This window comes from Corvus moneduloides, chromosome 4, assembly GCF_009650955.1.
Source record: "Corvus moneduloides isolate bCorMon1 chromosome 4, bCorMon1.pri, whole genome shotgun sequence".
NCBI classification, from domain to species: Eukaryota; Metazoa; Chordata; class Aves; order Passeriformes; family Corvidae; genus Corvus; species Corvus moneduloides.
Genome location: NC_045479.1, coordinates 16,449,532 through 16,465,555, shown reverse-complemented (window position 1 = coordinate 16,465,555; position 16,024 = coordinate 16,449,532).

The window sequence follows — 16,024 nt, the reverse complement described above, 5'->3', positions numbered from 1 at the left end:
CTGGGGTTGTTGTTTTCTCTGAATAATACTGAGTTCTGCTGGATGGCCTGTACCTGCCTGTACATTATTTTTGCAGTACAGTTTGACTCAGCATGAGCCTGTTTTGATATTTTCTCAGGAGGTCCCAAGCAAGACAAGGAATTCAGCTGTATATATCCAGTTGTACAGCAAGAGAAAATACTGACAAGAGACCTAACAGGGCAGGAATGGGTTCTTACCTCCCTGGACTAATCCATTCACAATCTTTATTCTATTCATGCCCTCCAAGACTCTTTTATGCAGTAGCTCATGGCCTCTTCCATATTGAGATGAAATTCTGTGGCTCTAAGGTCCTGCTATCTGTTCATTATGAATACACTTCCTAGAGCTGGCTTTTCTAAAATGTCTTATCTCAATGAAAACAAGTGCCTGTACATATTCTGGTATTGCTAATGGACCCAACATTTTTCTCATTTATTCCCTTAAGAAAGCTTCTTTTTCTTCCCATGGCAAATTTCGTAAGGTTGGATAAAGAGCAGCCCTTAAAGTGTTCCAAAATTTTATCTTTACTCAGCCCCACACTGATAAAATTCAGTTCCATAAAGAGGTATTTGCAGAAATCCCACAGGGTAATTCTGCCATAAGCTTTCAATCTTCAGTGTAGACCCTGGACTCCATAAAACATTCACAACTGGGAAGGGGGCCAGGATATATGAAGATAGGCACACCCTGAAGTTGGTTCAGATTATTCCTTGTTTACCTAACTTTTGTCTCCTCTAACAGGGTGTTTTCCAACTGAAATGAGAGTTTATGTTTTATAAACTGTCCCATGATCAAAAAAACTTCGAAAATTCTGTTGGTAATGCCAGTCTGAAAACCAGATGTTCATCTGCATGATTTTCCTGTTTCTTGCCCCATCATTCCCTGCAACTGGTAGTACAGAAGGGGACACAACTGGTGTTTCAGATCCCTTGACCTGTTGTCCCAAGGCTCTTAGGATGGCTTAATACTAAAGGCTCTTTAAGACACAAGTACTCTGAAAGCTCACACTGGCTTTGCTCAAGGAGGATAGGATTGTGTGGACCCTAGAAAATGACTCTGACTGAACATAGAGGAAAAATATTGAGGACATCCTCCTCATTTTTTTTAAAAATTATTCCCATGTTATCCCTCAGGAAGGGTTCTCTCACAATCCTCACCTTTTGTAGGGGGTCATGTTAAAGAGTATGGCTTCTTCTTTAGAGCAAATACTAAACTGGAAGTGGAGGAATTCCTCTTCCTCCTCCATCCCCAAAAATAAAGACTGATCATCTACTCCTTCAGTTCTACCGTCAATGTTATCTTCTTTTATCACCTAGAAATAAGTCTGTGTTCAATGCCTATTCAATTAGCTTGTTAAAAAAAGAATCTGTCTTTTAAAGTATTGGTTATTCTTGCCATGGCCAAGGGCAGCAGTCCAGCAACCATAAAAAAGTCTTAAAAGAGAAAAAAAGTGCACAAAATACACCACTACCGGACAACCTGCTCTTTGCATACTTTATTTTGTTAATGTTGGGTGAAAAATAGAAGGCAGAGAGGACACTTATTTCACCCACCTGAACACACAGACTCACTGCATGGGAGACCCCCCAGACCCTGTAAACAATATGGCCCCATTATTCTACAGGAACAATATCAGTAAGCATCCTGGCAAAAGTCATTCTGCAGTTCAGGATGCTTACTGCAACTTTTCCCTTTCTATTGGCATTTGGTAGGCTGAGCTCCTTCCCTTACTATTATCTTCTCACTTCTCATTTTCTCCACTCTTCAGTCCCATAAGTTACCATTCTGCAAAGACTGCAATTACTTCGTGGTTCTCACAGGACAGTACAGCTTGCCAGCTTTTGCCTCAATGCCCTTCTTCTATTGTTTGTCTTATACAATGCAGGCAAACCACAGTGTCAAAGACAATTGTATTGCAGAACAAATAGTGTTCTTGTGTTGGAGAAGGCAATGATCTGTTTTTTTCTTTCTTGGACACAAAGTATTTGGCTTTGTTGACCTTTCTATTTAGAATTTGGATTAGTACCCATAAAGGAGTACCCTTGAGCTCTTTTTACTTAATTATAGCTCACAGCCCCTGAAAGTAATTCTACTTGGATTTCTGCAATCATGACAAGCAGCTCTTGCACGGTGCTTTTCTTGCATAGATCTCAAAGTACTTGATGCAGGAAGTTAAGGTCATTCTGCAGATGTAAAATCCAAGAACTGAGGAGATGGAGTGAGTTGCTGAAGTTCATCCAGAGTTTGAATAGGAAAAAAACCAAACAAAAATGACATAGAAGAATATTAGTTCTTAGTAGTCCTGGCATTGCAACATAACTATCTTGAAGGAAAAATACAGTTTCCAGTACAGGGGACAAGCAGAAAGATCCTAAATATAATGGAATTAAAAGCATCCATCAGAATGTTTTTCAAACTATAAAATGTGTCTCTCTTTTCTTTTAATTATTTTCACAGGAAAAGATGTTCTGGTACAGAACCAATTCTCTCTATCCTCACAACTTTTTATAATAATGCTGTGGATCCAGACTTTTTATCTTCTCTCTCTTTCAGCATGAGTCTGTGGTTCTGGAACATGCTCTGTTTAAGTCAATGTGTAGGTGAACTACTCAGAGAAGGACAACAGAAGATGATAAATTCCATGGAGAAGGTGAAGTGGCTTTGACCACTAGAAGAAAGGCACGAAGATTTGAATTACCCTTCAAAACCCTGAAATCTGGCCATTAGAAATATGGTCTTCAAACTCCATTGTGCAACACAAGTCATATGCATATTTTCAGCCCATTTTGAGTAGCTTGGCTGAAGTAGAAATTATTTCCGGCTATTAACAAAAAGCAGGTAACACCAGCTTTCCATTTTAAAGGATTTATACAGTGATGATACAGACCTTAGCATTTTAAAACTGCCAAACAATTTTTAACTTGGATGGGACTCCCACAGCTAGCTAAATATATCTCTCCACTGTCATTTATACCAGCCTTAGGACAGCTAGCATTCTCTAGATGAGTAGCCAGATTACAAAAAATGGTTTTAGCTCCAAAGATTCCTCACAATGTTACAAGTAGTATAAATGATGAACAGCTGCCATCTTTGTTGTCCAGGTCAGTCTGTGACCTTCATGGTATACTTCAGTAAGACATTAGTAGTTTAGCATTCACATCAAAATCATTATATTATCTGATACATTAAGAAATATTATTAAAAAAAAGGTGAAAAAACTTCATTAGCTGACAAATGGATGTGTCTTCTCATTAAGGTCAGAAGACACAGGCTTCTATAACCCTCGGTGGGTTAGGATCTCACAGGAAAAATATTAAAACCAAACAGCACTCTTTAGATCCCCTACTGTCCATCATCCAAACACAGCAGGCCACTTTGAAAGAAGGAAACTGGGCACTCTATCTCAATACTTGTTTTCTTCTCTCATACATTTTCTAGTCACAACCCAAGTGTTTTATCATTGATTTCTGTTACGTTGAAATCAAAGGTTGATCCAGATAGATGACTTTCAGCATGTCCATGTGCTTTTGCAGCACACTTTGATCATTGGGAGCAACAGAAAAGGCATGATAGCCTCCAATTGCAGACATGGATCAGTCTGCGCGAGGGACAGGTTCTGCACCCAAGTCATCAGAAATCATGAGAGTGGGGCATCTACCTCCTGTTGGCTCCCTTTAAAAACTGTAGCTTGAATCTGTCCTCAGCTTTGTTGCTTCTGTTTTAAAAGGAAGTATTGCCTCACCCTGATTATTTGCTTAGGTGATACCTTCAGTGGGGTCAAAGGCCACCTTTTCCTATGTAATTTGAGTTACATTCTTAAATAAGAATCTCTTATTGCAACCATATTGTAAATCTCTCTGATAATAGCAGAAATATTCTCTGCAGTTTTGAACACAATGTTGCCTGTGACCCTTTAGCCTCAATGCTTAAAAAAATCCAGAGCAAACTTCCCCTAAATTATTTCTATGTTTCAAATGTCATTCCCTTTTTTTCCTGAGGAATACAGATTTTGAAGAAATAGTTGCTTTGAGTATGAATAATCACATCTTAGCTAAGAAACTTTCAGTGTGCTCTTAACTTGCAGATGAGAAGCACTGATTTGGCTCTAACAGAATGGTTACATGCTCCACAGAGACATCAAGTACAGAGATGTCATGTGGCCTCTTCATTTAATGGAATGACAGCGAGAGGGAAAGAAAGCACTTGAGGGATCAACGCAATCATTACTTTCAAGACGCTTCTGTTTGAAGGAACCTTGAAGAAGTTTCCATCATTCTGCACTGATTAATTCATTGGAAACAACCTAAAGCAAAGACTGTAAGGGCTCACTGACCATCTGAGAATGGTACAGGTCCAGAAAGGCACAAAAGCCATTCACGGAGCATTTTTGTTGAAACTTTTCACACTTAGCTGTCAGTACCAACATTCATATCCTTGCCACCTGGACTGAAAAATCTCTTTTTCTTCTCTATGAGTCTTGCTTTAGCTATAGCTCATATATCAAGTCACTAAATTCAGCTAGTTCTTTCACTGCAACACACCTGAAAGCACATCCCTCTTCAGGTCCCACTGAAATAATCTCTCATATATCTTTCATCACAGTTACTTCTACCTAGTCCTCCTAATCCCCACAGTAGACAAGAGTTACAGCAAATCCCATGAAGCACTTTCTGTTTGTATCAGCTTATACCTAACTCAGCTCCAAAAGCAATTTAGAATCTTGACAGAGAAAAGCCTGAAACCAAACATGTGAGCTTCACAACCCAGCAAGGTCCAGGCACCATGTTTAAAAGGGAAAAAAGCCTTTCAGGAGCTTTTTGAAGGTAGGGCTGGGTCTGTGGAGGTGGTGCCCTATTACTGATGTAAGAAGGGCTTTTGCACTGAAGCTCTAGGGAGGGTACAGGAAGGTTATGGAAATCATCATCAGTAGTCTGGGAAAGATGGAAGTGCCCTGCTGTTCAGTGGAATAATGTTTTGAGAGATTAAAGTATAAGGAGTGGCCTCTCTTTCTAAATACCTTTCAGTCTACCACCAAAGTGATGGCTGCTAAATTTTTGGAAATCCTTCCTAGGCACACTACCACCACGCTACTGCTTCCTTCTGACTTTAGCAACAAATTAATTTGCTCCATCTCCACTTGCAGTTCTCTGAGCATAACTTATGCATGAATCTCCACTCTCCTTTCTCATCAAACTGGTAGTTCTTGCAGTATTGCTTTTCTATCTCATTACCCCTTCCCTTTCTCTTTATTTTCTCTGTATTTCCATCTCTATCTTTAATGATCTCTCAGTTCACCCCATCGGAAAATCTTACCTCTATCCTTATAACATCTAAGTAACATTCAAATGTTAGTTCACACTACTTGGTTAGGCAAGGAACATGTCTTGTAGTGCATCTTATATTGGTAAATTGGCATCTCAGTATCCATACATCACCACTGAAAAGTTACTTGAAGAGCTTCACTGTCTCTGAACTTGCATTTTTTCTTATGCTGGATTATTAAGGAAAGGAGACAGATATCTAATGTAATTTTATGTAAGAATTTGGATGTCTAAATGAACTCATGCACTGGGATAGATTCTTACTGTCTTCATATCCTTAAGATATTCACAGTAATGATTGCTCTGTATGAAAGGAGAGGTGCATAGGGAAAGCACAAATAGGAAACTGAGGACAGGACTTGAGAGTTTACTCTCAGATTTTAATTTTTTCAGGATTTTATTTAGCAAACAGATTCTTAGAGCAAATACCCAAACCCAAAACTCTACTTACTTTTAAATGCTCAATATTGATTATGAGGGTGAAGCTGTCAAGATGACTACAAAGAATAATATTATAGTATGTATTCTCTAGATTACTATGATAACACTCTCTCTTAACATTTGTAATGGACTTTCTCAGATGAAAACTGACTATATTATGTGTGAGAGCTACCACATTTGATGAACTACAGGGGCCACAGGTACCTGGACATGAGCGTTGTTATGGCTGCTCAAGTGCAAAATGTAAAGATCCTTGTCATATTTGGAAGTCAGAAACAATTATTTCTCTGTAATACAGACCTGTGTAAGTTGTGGTCATGCAGAATGATTCACATTTTCCTGTCCTTGTCAGAAGTTAATGCATCAAAAGTGTTTTCCTTGTTCTATGGAAGCTATCTGGACAAATACATAGAGTCTGATATTATTAAGGTACCCCATGTAATTTTAGCCATAAACTGAAGCAAATATTCCATTAAAGAAGAAAAAACACTCCCAAATTTGAAGCTTCCTTGTTATCTAAGAGACACAGAAACTTTCTTCAGAACAGTAATAAAGATGGAAATACCACTTACTGATCTAGGTTTCCTCTTTCTCATTTTTTTCCAGTATAGGCTGTGCACTAAATGTTCACATTTTCTGTGCGTGTGTGACCAGGGTATTCACTACAATGGTTTTCTGAGAATGAATATTGAGTCTGGCACTATGGAGAACGAGGCAGACTGACTAAAAGCACTGACACACAGGCAATTCTGAGTTCAGAAATACACTTTATCTCCTTCTGTTTCCAGCTCCCTGGGTTTTTCATGAGAGAATTTCTTCTGCATAATGCACACTGTGCTCTTCTTTCCCTGTCTCCTCCCTGTGGAGTCAGGTCAACATTATAATTTCAGTCTCCCTGAAGTTTTTTATGACTTCTGCTATCACTAGATGAAATATTTGCTCTCTGCATTCTCGTCACGTCTTGCAAGGAAGCACTAAGGCTGGAATTTAGCAGCCCTGTAGAGGGAGTGTAATTCCCAGACAATGTTCTACAAATTGACAATTTCCCTGTGCCTTTATAGTGTGTAACCATCAGTAGCTGTTGTCTTTCCCCCACTTTATTTTGTTTCTTACCTGAGTGCACACAGGGTTGCCACCGTGGGCTGACGACTTTACAAGATGAAAGTGCCACCGAGCACTTGAAGCTTCCATCCCTTTTGCCCAGCAAACACTAAGAGACTTGCACTGATTCCATTTTTGGATTTTTGAGAACAATCAAGGCTCTGCCATGCTGATTGATCCCTTGTGTTCTAGATGTTAGTCTCCTGTCTACATTGCATAGAAATTATGCAAGCAATGAAAGGTCGTGGACTATGAATAAGGCTTACTTAAAAGAGTAGGAAATAAATCAGGAAGTTGATAATTTTCATGAAATCTGCGTAGATTGCAACTATTTTTAAGACTGAAGAATTCTGCCTTCTATAGGGTCCACTCCAGGAAGGGAGGAGTTTTATTTAAGATCCTAAAAATAAAACAATGTAGAGAAAAGATCCACGTGTAATTACCAGAATAAAGTGAAATTACCATGTCCTTTCAGGTGTGCTGTAAAACACTTTGCTGTCTGAAGGCTTGAGCTATAGTATCTTCCTTTTCCTTGTGCAAAGATCGCAGTTTTGTGTTAGAGACATTAACAGCTCTCCCAAAGCCTTCATAACCATCAATAGTAGACAGGGAGAGGTTATGAAATGCTTCACATTATTTTTTTTTATTCTAAGACACTCATGAGGCGTGTAGACATTTTGAAGTATTAAAATAAAGCATCTATCTCCATTAAGGGATTAACAATAACATGTTCTTTGTTTTATAAACATTTATTGTCTACAAGAGAGACAGATATGCATACATTGAAGTTACAGGAATACAGAACTGTGGAAAGAAATTGGTGTAATTGAATGAGGTTCTTCATTAAGGGAAACTGATTAGTTTATGGTTATCGTTTTGCCAACTCATCCCAGTAGTCTCCTCACAGAGAAGTGGACAGTTAAAACACAACTTCTCCATCTGCTTCTCTTGATTGGAAAGGATAAGCTCCTGGTTTTCTTCCCTCACTTCTCAGTTGTCCACCTTTCTCCTTTTTTCCCCGGCTCATTTCCCATCTCATGTTCATTTCTCTCACCTCATGCCCTTTCCCTCTCATTTTGTGTTTTGCATAAAGTATGCATTTCTCCTTGTTTTCCTGAGATTAATTTTTGTTCATAGTTTCCAAGGATCTCTGTGGTATCCTAGACCATCACCACTATCAAACTGAATGCCTTTGTTATTTATGAATGAAGAATCTCTGAAGCCTATAAAAGGAGCTAGTGAATGTGGCCAGAGTTTTCTTTTTCCTAGGTAGTTATCTCATGTTTGTATTTTACCTAGTTGAGCAGGTGATTACTGGAAATATCTAGCTGAATTACTGTATGAGAACAAAATACAAAAAATTGTTTTCTCATTAGATTACAAAAAAAAAGTGAAAAAACACTTGAAACAAAAATAAAAGTATGAAAAGGGAAAACACAAAACCAAAGAGCAGTTACATCAAAAGAGAAATGTCCTGCTGAAATTGTGTCCTACTTGCTTAGGTAAGGGGTTCTTTAAGCTCATGTAGCTCTGTGTTTCTCTAACAAACTACAAAGAATTTGGATTATGGCTGGAATTTCCAACAGTAGGTGCTGACACAGTTTTAGACACAAATGACAACATCCAAGCATGGCTCATGTCACAGTGAAAGGAAGGAAAGACTAAACTAAACTACAGATTTGAACAAAGTTAATGAATTCTCTTCTCAAATTTCATATCCTCAGTGTCTTTTTCACAAAATGACTGTTGATCAATAGATACTCATGGCAGGCTTTTGAAAAATACTTAAGTTATTATGCAATTCTCAAATATAGAATAATTGTGAATTGAATAGTGGTAATGTTCACTAAATGCAACCAATATAAATTATATACATTTAAATTTATTTGTTATTTTCATTTCAATTTATTAATGCTATTCTAGACCCTTAAGGGACTGTCTGAAACAGCTTTATCTTTTCTTCCCTGTATTTCTTGATATTTATTTTGCAATGGGAGTGAAAAAAATAATTCCTTTTTAATGCAGGACCAAAGTTTTGGTTTATTTTCATGTTTTCCATTTTTCCCCTGTAATCTAAACCAAGTTATTCTCTAGCCTTTCACTTCAGCAATCTGTCTTTAAATGGTGAAGTAAAGAGACTTCTTTTAGCCATCTTTTTTCCTGTCTTGTCTATTTTGGTTTAAAGTATTTGAAGGCCAGAATTCTCTTTTTCTTTCCCAAATATTGCTTAGTCTGGAGATGCCTGATGCCTGAGACTAACCGGTGTCACACAAAGGTGTTGCAAGACAAACAACCCACAATCTCACAATTTTTGGTAATAATTCCATATAATTTATAACATGCCTTTCTTGGGTGGTTTTTGTTCCTTATGGAATTCAGAGCTGTTCAATGTGCTGAGAGTAATTTCTCTGTAGAAAGCTGTGGAAGGCTCTGTAGGGAAAGGCAGTGTTAATTTCTTTTTTTTTAGCTCAGTTTTCTGCATTTAGGACTCAGCATATGCAAAAGCACCTAATGAATCCTCTATAGTGGATACCTACTCATCAGTAGGCAATTTTGCTCTTGCTGAGTCCAAATGGAAAATGATGCAGCAGAAAAATTTGCTAGGCTAAAACTTGAAGTCCTTGATTGTTCTCACCTTTATTTAATCACATCTCCAAACAAGCTGGATGAACCGCAGGATTCATCTTCCTATGTTTCTCTTATTGTTGAGTTTATCTGGGAGGTTATTTCATTCTCTTACCCAGAAAAAAAGAAAGAGGCTGGTATCAAATTAATACGACCCATCCAAATGAGCTGCAGTAAATTTTTAAAATGTTGACAACCACATTACACCAACAACCTCCATATTTGGCCTTTGGTAAGAGACTTCAACAGACATTGAAAAAAAAAAAGTTTTTCCTGAGCCCAGCCTCAATATATTTCTGAATCAGATAGTTTTCATTAGATTACAAAAAAAAAATTTGGAAAGAACATGCAGAAGGATGAGACAGGTCAAAGTAATTCTCCTCTGATCAGCCAAGGATTTAGAAGAAAGGGTTAAGCATTGCTGCCCATCTTTCCACCCTCTTCATAAAATCTCAGATTAAAAGTTGCAAGCCCTTACTTTTCATGAGCTTCCTTTAGTTCCTCTGGGACTTAGAAGGGCTTTTTCCAAAACAGGAAGATTTTGAAAACCTTTTAGTTGGAGATTGAGTTGACAATATGAAATTTTCTTCATGTTCCTTTGCAAAGGAGCCCTATGAGGAAAACAATTCTTCAGAGCTTAGAAGTTCTATATCACATTGTTTCTTCATGTGTTTCAGAAAACTTCTGTTCTCATTCTTCAATTAGGGCAGTCCTGTGTTTCCTTCAGAGAGGAATAAAGACAATTTGAAATATTTCTTCTTTTTTTTTTTCGTCCCACCACCATCTGCCACCTCGTCCCTCTGAGTGTGGGACATACAGGATTACTGAAGCTTTATTGTACCAGGCAAAACATGAGAGGATAAGAGGAAAGAAAATTTGAGTGAGACATGAAGATGATGAACCTGAATTTCAGCAGAGACTGAGACACCTCTGACTCCAGTGGCAGACAATGACCTCGAGGCCGTTAAATTGAGTGGGATAAAAGCACTACCAAAGCCACTTGTTTCCCTACAGATGTGAACTATTCCCACAAAATCCCTGAGATCCAGGCAGAGAACATGTGAATTCCTTCATCTGTGTTTGCTAGTTATTAAATGAGAGAATTTTGAGTATAATAGGAGTGAGTATTTTGAGCTGGTCCATTCCAGTCCTGAGGAGAATGAAGAAACTGCATCTCTCCAGTGCACATCTCCACTGGAAACAGATGCTCTTCCATATCTCCATTGAATCTTCCCAGAGCAGTGACTTTTGAACATCTTTCCAAACCCTGCCTCAGGTACCTGTTTATGGTTCATTTCAAGAATATGTGACCTTATGAAAAGCCTGCTATTCAAACATGGGCACATAATTAAAACCTCCAAATTTTGCATTTGTACGTTCAAACCTGGCACCAAAGGCACTAGCAGCTGCTCCTGCAAATAAAAAGAACAGTTGTGCATTTTAGCACAACACCTGTCTCTGGCAAAGGTATCTTTGCCATGCTAAGGAGAATTATTACAGATAAGCAGAGAGTGTATTTGTGGTTTGGAATTGGCTTGTCTATTTCCACCTGTCTCTAATACAAAAATAAAAATCTCCCCTGTAATTTCTGAGTTAAAATTGTGGTGACCCTGGCAAATATACTCAGAAACTCAACTCTTTGGGCTGAATTTAAAACTTTTTTCTCAGTTTAGGATTCATCAGTGGGAAATACCTTCTTAAAGGAAAGGTTGTTAACCTTAAAAGTCTCTATCCCATCAGCAGTTAACTTTTCTGTACAATGAATCATTACACTCCCCACAGTCCAAAGTGCCCCAGTGCAACCAGCTCTCCTGGGCAAGATAACAAGGGCTTAAAAAATCTAAATGATCCCCCTAAATACAGGTTGCTCATCATTGACTATCTCTGGGGTATTTAGAAGTGAAACCTCTCTTCCTCCTCTGTCAATCTTTCCCTCTCAAGTTTTCCTCCATTCTAAGCTTATGCCATGTTTCCAGTCATGACACCAGCTCAGGCTGTGGCACGGATTTGGTCTGGATCAGAACACACAGTCAGGTTTGTGCCCGACTACCCCAGCACTGACAGAAGCAGAACCTGGCTTTCTGCTCCTATGTCAGCTGTGGGAAGAAAGACAAGACTTAACTGGGCATAAAGTCTTGTCATATAGGGTAGATCTGTGTTTAACAAACAGGAGTCTTTATGGGATATATAAATATAGATGATATAGGTAGATGATATAAATAGAGATAGATTAGATAGAGATAGATAGAGATAGATAGAGATAGATAGAGATATGTCTGGCCTTGTTTTGTTTGGATTTTTTGGGTCTTATTTTAAATATAAATCCATTCCATGATCTGATTTGCATATAAGCACAAAAAAAAAATTGTTGGTACAGCTGTGACATGAAGGAAGGAACAGCTGGGAATGTCCAGTGCTGGGATTTCTTCACATGTTTCTGGAGTATGGGTTTATGACCTCAGTCTCTGTCAGCTGTAAAAAGTGACAAAGAAGGAGCAATCTCTGGCTAGTTTCCCTCCTCGTTTAATTTTTTTTCCTTCTTCCACAGCAGTCTTTCTGCCTGTATTTTAATGCACTGACAAACTCCTTAGTTTCTTCTATTGAGTGGGATAATTAACACAGGTGTGTTAATTGTGCAGGTGAAACCTTATAGATCACAGTAAATACATTTACACAACGAATGTATTACTTATGCTTTTGTATTCCCATGCAACATGGGCATTTCAATACCATCTTCTGTTTCAGGGTAACAGTACACAATGCAGTCAAGGTGGAAATTAATGTATAGCAATTGATAACTTTGCGCCTACAATGTCCATGAGGATTGGCAGGTAAGGGAGAGAAATCTGATATTGCTACAGGTGGTGTTAGTAACTAAAGCTAAAGTGTGCCCTAAATAATTATCTCAGTATGTTTCTCCAAGGCCATAGGCTAGACAGGGATATGACTATAGCTGACTGAAAATATTTGGTAAAGTGAGGAAAAATAGAAAATAATTTCCAGGCTTAGCCTAAAAATCTTACAATTGTTTTGACGCACCAGAAAAGTTATGTGTCAGAGGTAGAGTAGTTTCCTGATGATTTGGCTGCTACTTGAGTTCATTATGTCTTAACTTAGGGCTGAAGTGACCTGTTTCTCTGAGGAGTGGAAAAAAAAAAAAAGAAAAAACCCACAAAGAAATGTGATAAAGGAAGTGTTTTAGAGAAAAGTGGTCTTTAAACACAATCCAAATATTTTAAATCATCTATGAGTCAGTATGACACATTATATAAATTACCATTTTTTCTCTCTTGCTCATTACTGTCTGCCATTCCTCCCATGGTCTGAATTCCCATGCATCCCTGCAGTTCCCAGAGAAGGCAAAACCTGATTTCAGCTGCACACTGCCATTTCCAAAGGTCTTGAGGAAAGGGTGCTGCTGGCAAGGTGATGTACTGCAGGTTTGCTGACCACTGTCCAGGTCTGTCTGGAACTCAATTAATCCATGAGCCACTAAGTAAATGGCTGTTTCCCTGTTTCTCTGAAGTATCAATGTGTTAGTGCAGTCTGCTTGGGACCCAAGCCATTTAAATAACAGTTATTTAAACCCACACACTCTTCATTTTCAGGGAGTTCAATCTCATGCCTTGCTCTTCTCATTAGAAAGAAGACAAATCATATTTGCCTCTTTTTAAAATTCCTTTTGTTTTTTCCTTCCTATTTATATTCCCCCAGCCTTCCTTCTGGAAACCTTCCCAGAATAGCATCCCCTCTCCTTACCTGCCTTGCTTGGGGAAGCACCTCACTCCCAGCTGTCTTCCCAGGGGAGGTGAGGCAGCCAGATTTATTGCAACAGGGCAACCTGAGCCATTCTCTTGTCTGGGCTGGGAGTGAACAGGAGCAGCAAACCCTTTCACATCAGCTTGCTATGTCACCAACACATTTGAAACTTCCTGGTCACCCAATGTGCTATTTAGTCAGTGCAAGCATTTTGCTTGTCAAAAGACCAGAAAATTATATTTGGCAATTAAGGTACCGATTGATGGAATATTGTCTATGCTAGGTACTTATGTGTCCTGTGTGACTATGTCCCCAACCCACAGGCTTTCACTCACCTATCTTCAAATGATGCCTCCCAGCACACTAAAGAGACTCCAGAATTGGTTATTATTTATTTACTGTAGAATCTTTTTTTTTTTTTTTTTTTGCTATTGGAATGAAAAAGCTGAATACATGAGGAAAATCTGAGTTTTCTGATAATATTACCAGCTTCTCTTAGTGAAGAATGCAAGTTTTGCCCTTACTCTCTTCTGTCCTGTGTGTTGCACACTTCCTGCTTTACATGGTTTTGCCTGTGGGGTCATGAGTAGATACTTTGCCTGTTCAGGCTTTGCCTACAGCTTGTGTCGTGCTCAGATTGCAAATATCTTCTGCAGTTCTTATCCTGGATAGGAAAAGATGCACGAATAGGAATGAATATCTATTTGTTGGCTTGCTAATCCTGTACAACCCAGTGGAAAATGACTTCTATTCACTCGCTAAATTAAGTAAGGTACACGGCTTCTCTTTGTCTCATTTATTCCTTCTATACAATGAGAGGCGCTTGCCTTCTTTGTCTGGAACAAACAAGTTCCTTCTTTACATGGTCTTGGATGCTTTGATGTTTTCCTGGATCTTTTTCTCCATGCTGCTTATAAAAACAAATGTCTGTATTCTGTAGTCATGCCCAAAACAGCATCGAGAAATTGTATTTCCAATGCTTCTGAACCTTCATTCAAGCTGCTTCTGGCTTCCGCTGATGAAAACCCTAAATTCAAGCTTGTGTAAACTCTGTAATGATTCCTACCAGCCCCTCCAGGCAAGTGCTGCTTCATACTACATGCAAACTAATGTCTTTGGATGGGCTGTCCTAAACCTGTTTAGGACAAGTCTAACTCAAGAAATCTCACCTTTTGGTCATTACAGGTTTCTTCTCTGGGGGGGGTTCAGTGGCCAGCTGCATGGTGTTTAATTCCAAGTTAGGCTTAAACCATGACAGTTGTTTTTCAGATACCCCGAGACTGCCACAATATTTCTTAGCCTTCCCCCAAGACTTGGATTTTGGTTTATGAGCTGTCAGATAACTGCTCAAGCAGTAAGGAAACCCCAGATTTGGTTTATGCATTGGTAGCAGGTAGGTGAAAAGCAGTCTACTTGTAGCTATGCAAAAACTGAGAAGAATCAACTCTTTTAAAAGCAAAAGTTTTGCTTTAAAAAAAAAGAGATTGCTTTATCATCAATAAGGACAGAGTCATCAGTAATGATGAAAAGAGAGATGTTGTATAGTACCACTGGCCTCCAGTCCTGCTTCCCCTCACTGTCTCTCCCTGGATACTTTCAGTAAAGGTTGTTCTTTGGCTCTGCTCCAATGGTTGGCTTCTTCTCACTCACCATTTGAAATCAATGCAGGTACCTGAAACACTGGCTGTGGCAAATACAAATAACCAGTATTTATTAGACCCTTGAAAATGACTTAGCAAGCACAGCAGGGTTGCTACTTGATATTTATTTTATTTTGAATGTAGAGAGCCAAAATCTATGATGTTATCTTAAGGAGAAAATGTTTGGGTGTGTCAGAACTGAAAGAGTGATGGCAGAATATACGTGGTTGTCAGCACATCCACAGTGAGGCTGTTCTTTCCTGTTTCCATAGAACAATAAGGTCTTCTCATTGGATCACTACAGCTGTATTATGTCTAGGGATGGTGGAATTGGGGCTTCCATTCAAAAATAGCCCAATTCAAATTCTGTGCTCACGCCAGAATAACTACCAAGTAATCTCTGAAGGCAATGGAAGTATTCCACAGTGAATGGATAGAAGAGGATTTGGTTCAAGTAGGGCCATTTGTAAACCAGTGGTAATTGGTGAATTTGGTGCTAACCTTTGCAACTCCTATTGATGGCTGGCTGTCTACTTCCAAATATATTTGCTATAGCTACAAGAGGTCCTCAGAAGTCTCCATACAGAATTTTCCAAATGATGTTAATGTAAGGAAACCTCCCATTCCTGCTCCAGAACCTCTGACAACCATCAACCACAAACCCTTGAAATCCTTTTTTTTTTAATTTGATTTCTGTAAATTCACACAGCTCAGTGTTACATCTCATTAGAGGTTTTAAACCATTTTGAGCTTCTGGTTTTGTGGGGTTTTTTACAGTTGAAATGTGAATTATAACTTTAATATGTTCTTTTGTGTTACTTTAACTTAGTGTTAATTTTAGAATTATTTTATTGCAAAGAAAAATTAAAGATTATTAACTGAGTTCCCCATTTAGAGTAGCTGACTTTCCTTCTGGAGCAGAGGATCTAACAACAGTTTTATAATTTTTTTATAAAAAACCCTACTTTCTTTCACTCTGTAAACTGATATTGTCACTAGTAGAAATACTGGCTGATAGCTCTGAATAGTAAATGTGCTGATTATCTATAAAGTCCCATGAAACATTGTCAGCAATCATTCCATAAGCTTTTCATCTATGTCTAATATTACAGTTAT